Raw genomic sequence first — 16,719 nt, 5'->3', positions numbered from 1 at the left:
TGTGACACATCAAAAAAACCCTCACAGATAGATTTATGTTTGTCTGGATTTTTCCACTGAGCATTTTCTTCATTCAAAGTCTATCTGAGGTTGCTCTGGCTACTGCAGTGGTGAGAACAGAATTCAGAGATATGATCTTGATCACTACAGGCTAGCCTGTAGATCAAACTGTTAAAACTAGACTCTAAATTTAAAAAAAAAGATGGCATAAAATTTAAGTTGGAGGGAATCTTAGACATCACTGAGCTTACTTCCTCATGCATCAATGACCTTAAGTGATTTTTCTATTGTTAAACTGCCAGCTGGTAATAGAGTCATATCTAATGGCCATATCATGTCATGTATCATATCATATCATATCATATCTGAGATTTAAAGATACCAGTCTATGATATTTACATGTGGAAATCAAGGAAAATCAAGGAAATCAAGGAAAAGAGAAATTAAATAACTTCCTCAAGTTAGTAAGAATTCAGCACAGGTGGCCTGATTTCAGGTACCACATTTTTAACCTCTCTGCCTTACTACCTACCTAAGACTAGAATATGCATCTTGTGACTAATCGTAATGTTTTTTCCAGTAGTCTTTTATTTATCATGGAAAAATCCATATAGCAGTTAGGAAAATCAATCATCTAATGCTGTGTTTCTTTAGTTCCATTTCTTTTTTTTTTTAAACTCTATTCTTTCTCTCCCAAGAAAAATACTAGAAATGCGTTACTATCTATGATTTGTTCCCATTTATTACTTTCAATTTCTTCTCTCTTCCTTTATGTGACTTCAACAGATAGGTTTTACTGAAAAGTTTTTCAGATACCTTGAGGTCCTCTCCTTACCTTTAGTAGCATTCCTAACTATAAAACTTAGCAGATTTTCAACCTTATAATAGCCACCTTTTCTAAATATCTGAAGCCTATAATCTTAGTTTAACATTCTTTCCTAAATCACACACATTTAAAAACTTTAGACATGTCAGATGCAAAAGGTTGGCCACAAATTTAGTATGAATCTGAAAATTCATTATTTCCTAGCATGACATGGAGTCCCCAAACTGATATTCCTTATAAAGTGTTTGAGTTTTTTTTATAGATATGATTCTATTAAGTTTAACTAATACACATGAATTTTCATCCAACAATGGGTTTTAGATGACTTATTTCCATATGAAAATTAAAACTATATTTTAAAAAGACTAAGCAATAAACAAAAAAATAAAAGTAGTTAAGAAATCTAGGATACAGGTTATACAAAAGCAGAAAGAAAAGGACACAATTTTTAAAATTGTTTTATGAGATAAAATTTACATACCATAAAATTCACCTGCTTAAAGTATATAATTCACTGATTTTCAGTATATTTAGAGTAATGTAACTATCACCATAATCTAATTTTATAACATATTCATCACCCCATAAAGAAACAGTGCACCAAATATCAGGGATGCCTCATTCACCTCTCTACCTAACACTAAGCCACTACTAATATAATTTCTGTCTCTATAGATTTGCCCATTCTGGATATTTTATGTTAATGGAGTTAAATAGTACATTGTCATTTGTGAGTGGCCTCTTACATTTAGTGTAGTGCTTCTGAGGTTTATCCATGTTCTAGTGTATCTCAGTACTTCATTCCTTTTTATTGGTGATAATTTTCCATTATATGGGTATACCATGTATTGTTTATCCATTCATCAATCGATAGCCATGTAGTGTGTTTCCACTTCAAGGCCACTATGAATAATGGTACTATGAATATTCATGTATATGTTTTTGTGTGGATGTATCTCTTCATTTTATTTACTGTGGATATCTAGGAATAGAATTATTGGTCATCTTCTAATTCTCTGGTTAACATTTTGAGAAACTTCAAAACTGTTTCTTTGAAGAAATATGTATTCACACACTTTCCCATTTTTTAAATGTGTGAATTGCCCTTTTTTTTTATTGAGTTGTAATTGTTCTTTTTGTGTTCTGAATACAAGTCACTTATCAGGCATATGATTTGCAAATGTTTTCTCTCATTTTGTGGGTAGTCTTTTTTTAAAATTTTTTTAACATCTTTATTGGACTATGTTTACTTTACAATGGTGTGTTAGTTTCTGCTTTCTAACAAAGTGAATCAGCTATACATATACACATATCCCCATATCTCTTCCCTCTTGCGTCTCCCTCCCTCACACCCTCCCTATCCCACCCCTCCAGGTGGTCACAGAGCACGGAGGTGAGCTCCCTGTGCCATGTGGCTGCATCCCACCAGCTATCCACCCTACACTTGGTAGTGTATATATGTCCATGCCACTCTCTCACTTTGTCCCTGCTTACCCTTCCTCCTCCACATGTCCTCAGGTCCATTCTCTAGTAGGTATGCTTCTTTATTCCTGTCTTGTCCCTAGGTTCTTCATGACCTTTTTTTTTTTTTTTTTAGATTCCATATGGTATTTGTTTTTCTCTTTCTGACTTACTTCACTCTGTATGATAGACTCTAAGTCCATCCACCTCACCACAAATAACTCAATGTTATTCCTTTTATGGCTGAGTAATATTCCATTGTGTATGTGTGCCACATCTTCTTTATCCATTCATCTGTCAATGGACACTTAGGTTGCTTCCAGGTCCTGACTGTTGTAAATAGAGTTGCAATGAACATTGTGGTACATGACTCTTTTTGCATTATGGTTTTCTTAGGGTATATGCCCAGTAGTGGGATTGCTGTGTCCTATGGTAGTTCTATTTTTAGTTTTTTAAGGAAACTCCATACTGTTCTCCATAGCGGCTGTATCAATTTACATTCCCACCAACAGTGCAAGAGTGTTCCCTTTTCTCCAAACCCTCTCCAGAATTTATTGTTTGCAGTTTTTTTGACGATGGCCATTCTGACTGGTGTGAGATGATATCTCATGTAGTTTTGATTTACATTTCTCTAATGATTAATGATGTTAAGCATTCTTTCATGTATTTGTTGTCAATCTGTATCTCTTCTTTGGAGAAATATCTATTTATGTCTTCTGCCCATTTTTGGATTGGGTTGTTCGTGTTTTTGATATTGAGCTGCATGAGCTGCTTGTAAATTTTGGAGATCAATCCTTTGTCAGTTGCTTCATTTGAAAATATTTTCTCCCATTATGAGGGTTGTCTTTTCGTCTTGTTTATGGTTTCCTTTGCTGTGCAAAAACTTTTAAGCTTCATTAGGTCCCATTTGTTTGTTTTTATTTCCATTCCTCTAGGAAGTGGGTCAAAAAGGATATTGCTCTATGATTTATGTCATAGAGTGTTCTGCCTATGTTTTCATCTAAGAGTTTGATAGTGTCTGGCCTTACATCTAGGTCTCCAATCCATTTTGAGTTTATTTTTGTGTATGGTGTTAGGGAGTGTTCTAATTTCATTCTTTTACATGTAGCTGTCCAGTTTTCCCAGCACCACTTATTGAAGAGGCTGTCTTTTCTCCACTGTACATTCCTGCCTCCTTTATCAAAGATAAGGTGAGCATATGTGGTGGGTTTATGTCTGGGCTTTCTATACTATTCTGTTGATCTATATATCTGTTTTTGTGCCAGTACCATACTGTCTTGATTACTGTAGCTTTGTAGTATAGTCTGAAGTCAGGGAGCCTGATTCCTCCAGCTCCGTTTTTCATTCTCAAGATTGCTTTGGCTCTTCAGGGTCTTTTGTGTTTCCATACAAATTGTGAAATTTTTTGTTCTCGTTCTGTGAAAAATGCCAGTGGTAGTTTGATAGGGATTGCACTGAACCTGTAGATTGCTTTGGGTAGTAGAGTCATTTTCACAATGTTGATTCTTCCAATCCAAGAACATGGTATACATCTCCGTCTGTTTGTATCATCTTTAATTTCTTTCATCAGTGTCTTATAATTTTCTGCATACAGGTCTTTTGTCTCCTTAGGTAGGTTTATTCCTAGGTATTTTATTCTTTTTGTTGCAATGGTAAATGGGAGTGTTTTCTTAATTTCACTTTCAGATTTTTCATCATTAGTGTATAGGAATGCCAGAGATTTCTGTGCATTAATTCTGTATCCTGCTACTCCACGAAATTCATTGATTAGGTCTAGTAGTTTTCTGGAAGCATCTTTAGGATTCTTTATGTATAATATCATGTCATCTGCAAACACTGACTGCTTTACTTCTTCTTTTCCAATTTGGATTTCTTTAATTTCTTTTTCTTCTCTGATTGCTGTGGCTAAAACTGGCAAAACTGTGTTGACTAAGAGTGGTGAGAGTGGGCAACCTCGTCTTGTTCCTGATCCTAGTGAAATTGGTTTCAGTTTTTCACTGTTGAGAACAATGTTGGCTGTGGGTTTGTCATATATGGCCTTTATTTTGTTGAGGTAAGTTCCCTCTATGCCTATTTTCTGGAGGGTTTTTTATCATAAATGGGTGTTGAATTTTGTCGAAAGCTTTTTCTGCATCTATTGAGATGATCATATGGTTTTTCTCCTTCAGTTTGTTAATATGGTGATCACGTTGATTGATTTGCGTATATTGAAGAATCCTTGCATTCCTGGGATAAACTCCACTTGATCATGGTATATGACCCTTTTAATGTGCTGTTGGATTCTGTTTGTGAGTATTTTGTTGAGGATTTTTGCATCTATGTTCATCAGTGATATTGGCCTGTAGTTTTCTTTCTTTGTGACATCTTTGTCTGGTTTTGGTATCAGGGTGATGGTGGCCTCGTAGAATGAGTTTGGGAGTGTTACTCCCTCTGCTATATTTTGGAAGAGTTTGAGAAGTGTAGGTTTTAGCTCTTCTCTAAATGTTTGATAGAATTCGCCTGTGAAGCCATCTGGTCCTGGGCTTTTGTTGTTGGAAGATTTTTAATCACAGTTTCAATTTCAGTGCTTGTGATTGGATTGTTCATATTTTCTATTTCTTCCTGATTCAGTCTTGGCAGGTTGTGCATTTCTAAGAATTTGTCCATTTCTTCCAGGTTGTCCATTTTGTTGGCATATAGTTGCTTGTAGTAGTCTCTCATGATCCTTTTTATTTCTACAGTGTCAGTTTTTACTTCTTTTTCATTTCTAAATCTATGTGGGTAGTCTTTTTACTTTTGTGATGATGTCGTTCAAAGCACAAAGGATGTATTTCTGATAAAAAATATTTCACTAATTTCTTTAAATACAGACATGATTCATAATTAATTGTTCAGTTGAAGAAAGAAATATACTGACACCAGTTCTAGGATTGTTTAATATAAATAAGAGGCAGGTAGAGAACATAGTATTTGAATGATCCTTGACTGAGCTGTACTCGACCTATGACTGGCTTGGAATTCTAAAGTATTCTGATTGATTGTTTATATCTGCTTTTATACATCACAATTATTTTTTTTTCCTTTTCAGTTAATACTCTCAGATAATATATATAAGGTTAAGGTAAGACATTTGAATATTATGCCATCTCAGTTTGCAGACGTAATAAGATTCTGCCTACTGAATTTATGTTTTTCTAATGAGATTTGGTTAGCCCATTCACTAGCAAACTAAGACAAATTTCTGTAATTAGTATCATAAATATTTATAAAAGACTATATTCCACACAATTTAGTTTTTTTGAATTTTGTATAAATGCTACCTTATTCACTGTGTCAAGCATTTCCCTTGCAAATGAACTTTTTCCTACTAGTGCCTTTATAATCAATAAGTCTCAGGAGATTTCTTACATCTATTAAACTAGAGGTGACAAAATGCTGTCAAAGTAAAATACAAGTAGATTCCCAATGTCAACATTTGTCTACATTCTATATAGGTTACCAGAAAAAGGAAGTCTCATCACAAAGCTGTCATAAATAACAGTGGTGCGATATACTACATTATTTTATCCAGCTCCAGTTGACTTACTCAATTATCTAAAAACACCCACAACTTTAAACTTATATATCTGAAGTCAGTCATCTTAATCTATAATTACTTAAAGGTCATCACTTCATCTGTGCTCTTTGTGTCAAGATGATGAAGAATTGCAACTTTATAAGAAGCCCTTAACAGTCAGTCAATAAGCATTTATTTGAGAACATAGTCAAAATAAATGGATAAAAATTATGGGTTGCCATTCTTCTTTACTTCATGGAAATTGTGTATGTGTTCTTTTATAATTTTAATAGTTGAGATAATGGGCCTCAACTATTAAAATTAAGTATTAAGAAAGAATCGGGGCATTTTTCTACTTGGCAAAACCAAGGCAACATAAATAATATTTAAGTGATTCAGTTGCACACAATTACTAATTGGCCCCTTGAATTATTTTATCCTTTTCTGTTTAACTAGGCTGTCTCCCACATTATTCATTGTAAAATGGGATATAAATTGTGGTTTAAAAAATATTGTGATATACTCATCATGATTTGTTATCCTTGTAACAGCATTAAAGTGATTGATGCCTTCTAAAGAGCTACAAAATAATAAAATAAACTGTGGAAAGTGTAAGTTGTCACAGGTCATAGCAGATACACCCTAGATGAAGTTAGGGATGTCATTGACGAAACGCTTTGTAACAAAGAGTGATAAAGAAATAGACAGCCTCATATAAAGATCATGTCCTTCTCAAGAGAAAGCCTGCTTATTTACATGAAGCCTCTAATTTAACATAATGTGATTTGAATTGTGACCCACGGAGTGCTTTGTGCCTTTCTCTTTTATCATCCTGGACCTGGCCCCTGCTGGGACAAGTGTGCTGTGGGAGATTGAAATTGCCTCCTTCCCTTCAGATGCAGCTGCCAAGACTCTGCCTCTCAGGCCTGTGTTCACCAAAACAATGATTATCTTGGACACTTGTGAAATCATGGAAACCTCATTTGCACCTAAATACAGTCTATGTACATGAATAATAATTGCTCATCTTTCAGGTAAAATTATATAAACATACAGAGAAGGCACATTCTTGGACATATTTATGGCAGGTTGACTAAGACTTTTCAAAAATTATTACATCAGGCTAAATAATCTCTCAAATTTTGCACAAGGTCTGTCCACATTAACCAATGCCAACATTTTCTTCTCATCTCCAGCTGTTCCACACCTCAAACCAAAATGCCTTGGGCAGCCAAGATGATTGAACATAGTTTTAATGGACAATATTTACTCAGCACTTGACGTGCTTGTGACCCTAGATGGAGGGCTTTACATGCATGAAGAATATGCTGTATAATCGTGGAGAGGTGGTCAAGTCATAATAATGAAAAAGAGCAGGAATATTGTACTAAGATGCACCTAGGTTCAAGTCTTGTTTATGTCTCATGCAAGACTGGACTTACAATTTCTAAGCTTCTGCTTCTTCATCATTGAGGTAAAGATGGTAATCATAACTTAGAGATTTTAAGTGACTTGTCCACTGAAACAGCCAGCAACCTGATGAGTTAGTATTCAAACCCAGGGCTGAAGTCCATGTTCTTAATCAGTAAGTTTTACTGTTGCCATTATTCCTTGTAGCTTTTCTACTTCTCACAAGAGTATTGAAACTCTTCAGTTTATTGAAAAACAATGTTCTATTCATACGGTATCAGGGACAGGGATGAACTGATATTATTTTGTATTTCTAGACAATTTATATCCTATCATGCATTTTAAGTTTTGAAAACTATTGTACAGTGTTTCCCACAGCTTGTCCACTCCTAGCTCTCCCATTTTTGTCTCTTACCTCAGGTGTCATAAAGAATTGTGTGCATTGTGCATTGTCATGGATGGGTGGCAGAGTGGGGGATGGTGGCATATGTATAGGGAAAGAAGGGGGGAACTGAATATATGTAGTGTGTTTGAAGAAATGAAAAACTTGGCTCCTTCTTTCTAACTTCAAGTCTTGTTGTGGGTGCTCTTTGAATATGAGGACAAAGTGTTTGTCAATATTGATGACTGCTTCTAATGAACTGGAGCCTTTTGGTTCTAATTGTGTTTTTTAATACTAGTACAGAATATGGTTAAGTAGAGGTGAATGAGGGGAGTAAAGGAGAGAAAGTAGAGTGCTTTTTTGGGGTTACTGAAATCTAAGTAATAACTGTGAAGGGTTATACAAATGAATATAAATCCAAAGGCCTTCAGAATGAACTTGCCTTTTGTTCTGTTTTATGAAGAACTTAACTTTTGTTCTGTTTTATGAAGAACTTGGAGTGAACTCTTGAGCTCTTGTCGTTATAGGTGCTTCCTCCAAAAACATCTGACAGACTAGATTGGAGGAAATACAATAGATTTAAAAAATGTTATTTTAACTCTCTTTCTTGGCCCTTTGTGCACACATAGAAAATGAACATTTACAGAGCCCCTGCATTGTCCATGAAAACCTAAAGATGCTAAAGAAACAGATCTTTGGGTTTCACTAGATTGACACTTATTTTTATCCAGTGGAGTGCAGGTCAAATGCACCCCATAAACTGAATTTGTAGCTCTAGGAAGCAGTGTTCTGAACCAGAAAACAGGAAAGAGTATCAATCAAAAGTGAAAAGATTCTGTTGAAAGCAAACCAGCCTTGGAAAATGATTTTAAAGATCATTTGCCATGCACACAATTATTTTGTAGTTGCAGTTCATGCCAAGACTTTAAAGAGAACTGATGGAAAATTTCATTATTCAAGTATGCACTATATATACATTGTAATCCCCGTCACTCACCAGGGCAAGGCAAAAGTGACATAAAGACAGAATATTTAAAAAATCTAATTGTCCCATACTGTACAAAGTGAGGTATCATTGCAAATATTTATTTCCATTATGAGATCTACAGAGGCATAATATTGTTAAAATGCGAATAGTTTCTGAACCGCATAGACTTTTACAGATATTTTAAAATATGTCTCAAAAGTGACGGATGACTGACACTATTATTCCTTATTTTCATTTTCTCATGTATTTTACCAGCTCAGGAAGGATCTAATTTAATGTAAATTCCCATCACAGTCTGTAACTTCCTCTCCATTTTCATAGTAGTAACCTGAGACCCTGCTTCAAACATGGTTAAGCCAGTTAAAGGTGTTGAAGACACAGTTTTGTCATTTTAAAAGACACAGTCCTTAAAGATGGGGTAAGGTTGATAGATTGAAGATGAAATCTAAGATACTCTGTCTCATGGAAAAATAAAATCAACCCAAAGAGATTATTTCTTTCTCTCAAATGCCAAATCAGTGAACCAGTTGTTTGCCCCAGAGGTTTCTATATAAGTTCATGAATATACATCCTGAAATATGTGTCAATTCAAAGAAACAACTACCCTTTTATTTAAAAAAATAGTATAATTAAGTGAAAACACTTACTACATTGAATGCATTGTTGTTTTTTTGAAATAACTAGTTAAAGTAAAATATTTCATCAATAGACTTTTTTTCATTCTAACTCCAATCATAGATTTGCTTTAGCTTACCTGGCAAAAGATAGGGCTATTGTGGAGAATTAGGAAATAAAATAGGTGTAAATCTTCAAAATATTATAAAATACACTTTCAAAAATAATCCTGTGGAAGAAAGAGGCAGTGTCTTTTGAGACTCAACAACAGTTCCAGTATTTTAACTTAGAACTTTGTGTGTTCTAGTTTCATATAACTCAGTGCTTCTGAAGCTTGTTCTCTGAAGTGAAAGTAATTACATTAGTTCTGCAAGGTTTCTTCTTACTCAACCACACTACCTTTCCTTCACAGGAATCTTAGCACACTATGCACTAAATGTAATACACTCTACAATAAAGTCAGTGCATACCTCAGATGTATTTTTATCTAAGTGGCATCCATGTTACTTTATTATTCTTCTGAAAAATCATCTTCATTTCTAGAGATCATATGTATAAAGTGCCTTTTATTAAATGCATAGGACATTAATGTGTATCTAATTCACAAAAGTTAGTTGGTTTTAAATCCTCTTGCCCTGAGTAATTGACTTGCTTGGTACTTCTGTTTTCTACAATGTATTCTTTTTTTTTAATTGAAATATGGTTGATTACAATATTATATTAGTTCCAGGTGTACAATATAGTGATTCAGTAATTTTATAGATTATACTCCATTTAAGGTTGTTACAAAACAATGGCTATATCTCCCTGTGCCGTGCAATATGTTCTTATTGCTTTTTCTATTTTATATATAGCAGTTTGTATCTCTTAATCCCATAACCCTATTTTACCCCTCTTCCCACTGGTTACCAACAGTTTGTTCTCTATATCTGTGAGTCAGTTTTCTTCTCTTCTAGGAGATTTATGATTTCACGTCTTATATTTAGGTCTTTAATCCATTTTGAGTTTATTTTTGTATAAGGTGTAAAGAAATGTTCTAATCTCATTCTTTGACATGTAGCTACCCAGTTTTCTCAGCACCACTTATTCAAGAGACTGTCTTTTCTCCATTCTATATTCTTGTCTCCCTTGTCATAGGCTAGTTGACTAGAGGTGTGTGGGGTTATTTCTGGGCTCTCTATTCTGTTCTGTTAATCTAAGTGTCTGTTTTGGGGCCAGTACCATGCTGTTTTGATGACGGTAGCTTTGTAGTATAGTATAAAGTCAGGAGTGTGATACCTCCAGCTTTGGTTTTTTTTCTCAAGATTGCTTTGGCAATTTGGAGTCTTTTGTAGTTCCATACAAAGTTTAGAATTATTTGTTCTAATTCTGTGAAAAAGTAATAAATGAATTCAGTAAATTTGCAGGATACAACTTAATACACTGATTAGTTTACAGAAATGTGTTGTTTTTCTGTAATAAAGAACTATCAGAAAAAGGCAAAAAAAAAGTTCCATTTAAAACCATATCAAAAATAATAAAATACCTAGGAATAAAATTACCAAGGAGGTGAAAGCCTATACTCTGAAAATTCTAAAATATTGATGAAGGAATTTGAAAATAATATAAAGAAATGGAAAGATACACTGTGTTCCTTGATTGTAATAATATTATTACAATATTATATATTCTTTATTTTAATATGCTTTTTCATTTGGTGAGCAAATATTTATTAATTATCAACTCTAGGTATGTATATAACTATATGTTTTGTTCAACAAGTGCTTCTTGAATGCCTATTGTGTTAAAGGAATTATGTGGTGGGATTTGGGTGTAAAAATACATAGTCTTGATGGTCTTATCCTCCAAAAACTTGTACAGTGCAAAATAATGAGCCAAGTACTGTTCCAAATTAAAAGTCCCTGGGTAATTTTAAGTCCTTCAACGCAGTCACTAAGGATGTATTACCAGAGAAACTCCACTATCTCATTGTAAGCACATTATTTATTTCAGTAATTTGACTGATAGCATTTAAAATATAGTTGTTACACCTTACTTTAAATTGGATAACTTAAAAATTTTTTAATGCAAATGTGCTTGATCTTGTGAAATATTTTAGTTTCTAATAACATTACTAATTATTATTTTTAACATCAAGACATTTAAAAATACATTAAAGGAGTATTTATCTAAATGGACCTCTATGATGAATTCTTTGGTAACTGAAGGAATAACTGAAGGATTATTCAGCAAAGGGAAATTCTAAGTTATTGAGGTCTTGCATAACTTTTGAAATTCCTATGTTGAGGAAATACCTATTAAAAACTACCATGGATTTAATTAGAACTTTTTTCTTCCTTAAATGAATCAAAGTTTTAGCTGAATTTTTGTCTTATGCATCTTCAGGGTCAAAGACTTCTTATCACCAGTACTTGAGATCAGGAGCACTAACCCTTTTCTCTAGGTTTATGTCATAAAATGCTGTCCAACTACATTTGTATGAGTATCTCAGACAGGTGCAAAGATGTGACTAAAGGTGAGGATGGAAGCTACAATTATGTACAATGCCAGGAGAATGCTCTGATCACATATGCAATATCTCTGCCACAAATCATGAGAGCTGAGTGTGAATGTCCTATGGGTAGTGAAAAACATGCTACAAATAGTATATGATATGTGCTGTTTTAAAAATAATTTATAATATTTAATTCAAACTAAAATCATAAAGCTCTTAGAAGAAAGCAAAGAGGTAAATCTTTGACCTTGACAACAAAAGAAAAATAGACAAATTGAACTTTATCAAAATTAAAAGCTTTGGTGCATCAAAGAACATTATCAAAAAAGGGCAACCTACAGAATGGGAGAACATTTTTGCAAATCTCTGCGTATATTCAAATCATATGTCTAATAAGGGTTTAATATCCAGATTATACAAAGAACTCATACAACGCAACAACAAAAGGACAAACAACCCAATTAACAAATGGACAGAGGACTTGAATAGATAGTCCTCCAAAAAAAGAGCTATTCAAATGACCAATAAGCACATGAATTGCTCAACATCATATGTCACTATGTAAATATAAATCCAAACTATCATGAGTTACAACTTCAAACCTTCTGGCATGGAAATCATCATGATCATCAGAAAACAACAAATTCTGGTGAGGTAGTGGAGAAACTGGAACCCTTATACATTTGTTGGTGGGAAGGAAAATGGTAGACCCACTGGGGAAAACAACATGGCTGTTCCTCAAAAAATTAAATAGAATTATCATATAACCCAGAAATTCTACTAATAGATATATGCTTACTAGAACTGAAAAGAGTCTCAAATAGATAGTTGTACACCAGTGTTTACTGTAGCATTATTCACAATAGTCAAAAGGTAGAAATAACTAAGTGTCCATCAACAGATGAACAAAATGCAATATATCCATACAATGAATAATATTCAACCATAAAAAAGGAAGTTCTGAACCATACTACAATATGGATAAATCTTGAAGAAATTATGCTAAGTGAAATAAGACATAAAAAGACAAATTTCATTAATATACGATATTTGTTTTTCTCTTTCTGGCTTACTTCGCTCTGTATGACAGACTCTAGGTCCATCTACCTATTTGTAGGGCAGGAATAGAGATGTAGACGTAGAGAACAGACATGTGGACCCAGTGGGGGAAGGGGAGGGTGGGATGAATTGGGAGATTAGGTTTGACATAAATACACTACCATGTGTAAAATAGAAAACTAGTGGGAACCTGCTGTATAGCACAGGGAGCTCAGCTTGGTGCTCTGTGATGACCTAGATGGGGTCAGGGGAGAAGGGGAGGAGGGAAGTCCAAGAGGCAGGGGATATATGTATACATATAGCTGATTCACTTCATTGTACAGCAGAAACTAACACAATATTGTAAAGCAATTTTACTCCAATAAAAATAAAATAAGATAAATAAATTTTAAAAAAAGACAAATTTCATATGAGCCCACCTATATGAAATACCTAGGATAGGCAAATTGATGGAAACAGAAAGCACATTTAAGGTTAATAGGGACTGGAAGTGGGAATAGGGAATTATTGCTTAATGGTTACAGAGTTTCTATTTGAGGTGATGAAAACTGTTTGGAAATAATGGTGATGGTTGACAACATTGTGAATGTAATTAATGCCACTCAATTGTACACTAAATGGTTAAAAAAAACCCACAACTTTTAATGTCATATACATTTTACCACAATAATATATTTTAAAAATATACTACTTTTAGTTCATTTTAATTTATTTTATCTACTTGCATAAATACGACTCTATAAGAAAAACAAATATATTATTATTCATATTTTCCAGGCAGTAATAATTATGTCAAGACATTTTTTTTTTTCTTTTTTGCGGTATGTGGGCCTCTCACTGCTGTGGCCTCTCCCGTTGCGGAGCACAGGCTCCGGACGCGCAGGCTCAGCGGCCATGGCTCACGGGCCCAGCTCCTCCGTGGCATGTGGGATCTTCCCGGACCAGGGCACGAACCCATGTCCCCTGCATCAGCAGGCGGACTCTCAACCACTGTGCCACCAGGGAAGCCCTGTCAAGACATTTTATTGAGTGCTTCAACGTTCCAGGCCCTGATTTAAGAACTTTTCAATTATTAACTCATTTGTACTCATTAAAACCCTATGAAGCAGAAATTATTATGTTAGCTATTTTACAGGTGAGGAAACTGAGCAACAGAATGTTAAGTAACTCATTCAAGGGCCAGTAGACAGTAAGTGGCCAGGCTGAACAACAGCCCCAGGCAGTCTGGTTCCAGAGCTTCTGATCCTAACCACTAGGCTTGACCATTTTGACATTTTGAGCTTTATTTTGCTTTGACATTTTAAACTTAAATTATTCATCTTAAAATGAAGTTCAGTGGTCAGACCCAGGCCAGTGAATGCCTGTGTGCAAGTAAAGTGGATTCTTTTCACTTCTTTCATCTCAAGACAAGTTTATTATGCCATCTTCCAGTTCTCCCTGGAACTGATTTAATTGCTTCTACTACTAGTTAATATTAAAATATGGCAAGTGGTTATCAGCACTTTTGCATTCAGACTTCACATGCCATGTCTCATTTTCAATCTGCCACTTGAAAATTGCTCTTTAGTCAGTAAGAGCTGTGATGCTGAAAGGACAGTTAGAATATGGGATATGTTACTGAAATAGCCTTTTCTACTTTTTTATGAACTTTCTGTCACAGTGGTCTGTCATCTTCCCAGTGACAGGAGGATAGATTAAATTACTTTCTTGAAAAGAGACCCATACTGCATCTACATCATCTTTGTGTTCCCAGCACCAGACATCATGGTTGGCATATAGTTAATGTTCGAGACACTTTTATTACATGAATGAAGGAAGGGATGGTACAAACACACCTGAGTAATTTTCTAAAGACTCTTTATAATATCCTCATCTACTGTGTGACATCACAGGAAGACAAGGAACTGAGTCTTGTCCATTACATATGTGTATGTACCATGATCGAATGTGAGCTCTGCCGTATTTCTGCAGTGCCCATGGTGCTATGGTTGTATTTTACGTTGTTCTGTCTTTGGAGTTTATACACTTTGGATTTGAATGATTTGATGATACAAAATACATCCCTGGATGTGAAAAGGAGTGAGGAGAAAGATAACCGTTTCTGGCCAGTGTGGGGAAAGTCCTCCTTTTTTGCACTACTTCTTGACTGAGTCTACATAGGGCTATACTCTGTTTAGGGTGAGGGATGTGAGGCACCTGGGTGCACAGTTTAAGGAGACACTCACTCTCAGGTTTGTGCAAGAGAAGTGCTGGCGTTGACATGAATGAGAAAATGAATGCCTCACACGTTTGTACCTCTCTTGCCTTGAGCCTAAGGTATAAAAATGGTAGTGTTAGCGCTAATAATAAATGAGTCTAGAGCAATCTGTAAATGGAAGTAAAAGACTGATTTTGAGCTGTAAGGAGAGTATGGCTGTGTTTAAAACAGAGGAGAGATGATATCCTTCAACATACTTTTGTCAGGGCTCTGCTAGGCATTGGTGCAAAGGGGCTCTCAATAAATATAATTGCTTGGTTGGTAGCTGGTTTGTCTGCAGTGTGTTCAGGGATCCCATGGTTGCAGCCCAGGGAAGAATTTTACTCCTGAGGCCGAGGAGATGGGGGCAGAACAATAAAATTAGAGGGGACTAAGCTAACGTTAACTTTTAAGAAGACCTGGATTCTGAAGATAAAGGTTGTATGGTCATCTAAACTTTTCAGCTTGGGTCAACTGCTGACCATTCCTGCTGTGAGTGTGCCAGACATGTTCTGTGGAATGGAGGACTTACATTAATTTTTAAATAATGTAAAAACGTTGGTAATGTTAGATAACATCTTTTATAAATCATTGCAAAATAACTTTTGCCTGTTAATGTGTATAGCTATAATGACTAATACACATTTGTGTTTGTGAGTACTGGCACACTGAATAATGGAAGCATTTCATCCCGATACCCTCAGATTCCTTTTTACTGTGATGGTGTAACAATTCCCCACTCCCCAGCCTACTTCCCAGCTTCAGTACGCTTTCTGTGTGCTTTTGTTTCCAGCAGCCAGCCGCTGCCTCTCTTTGAAAAGGGCTGACATTGGCTGTTGGGTTCTGCCATGCCCTCCCCCAGAGAAAGCTGAGAGAGCCTGGGAGTTTTTGCCTCCTCCTTCCTCAAAACCAGAGGGAGTGAAGACCATGCTCCTTCACATGCCTTACGTGGTCTTCCTGACCTGCTTCTTGCCTCTCTAGTGAGCAACCCTCATTGTACTTCCCCCCACAATCCAAACATTCCAGTGCTCTCTTACAGCCCCTAGCTCTTGCACCTTTGGGTTCTTTCTTGTACTAGAAGTAAGCCTTTCCTATTTCTACTCCTCAGCTATTTCTGTTTGTCCTTAAGATCTCAGCTGAAAATTAACTTCCTTATAGGAACTTTCCCTCATCTCCTAAATCTGGGGTTAAGAGTACCTCTGATGTAATTCCAGAACGCTGTGTATTTCTCTGACAAATTTACTTATTTATTAATTTTCTATTTGTACATGTTTACTTCATTTTTCCACAAACTAGCCTATGAGTTTTATGAAGGCAGGGATAAAGCTTTGGCTTCACTGTGATAACCCAGGGTGTAGCACAGTGCCTGACATATACAAAGTACATAATAAACATACACTGAACATATGAATAATTGGATGAATTGATTTGATCAATCAATGTATGGATTATAAATATAAATCACTTGACACTGTGTCTTATTTTGTTTAATCACATGCTTATTTGCTAGGCTTTACACACTAACACTGTTACTGTGAAGGATGTTAATATATGTATTATACATTCCCTTACCTAAAAGAGTGCAAAAAACACTTTAGGAATCAGCATTTAAACACATAAAAAAGTTAAATATTTCAAGATAAAATTTCCTACTGATTTCCTAAGAGATGGGGGCTCAAAAGGTAACCAAACATTCATGCTTATTCATTACAG

The sequence above is a fragment of the Aethalodelphis obliquidens genome, unplaced genomic scaffold (genome assembly GCF_003676395.1).
Source record: "Aethalodelphis obliquidens isolate GAN/ISIS:26980383/991018 unplaced genomic scaffold, ASM367639v1 scaffold4, whole genome shotgun sequence".
Taxonomy (NCBI): Eukaryota; Metazoa; Chordata; class Mammalia; order Artiodactyla; family Delphinidae; genus Aethalodelphis; species Aethalodelphis obliquidens.
This window is presented reverse-complemented; position numbering follows the sequence as displayed.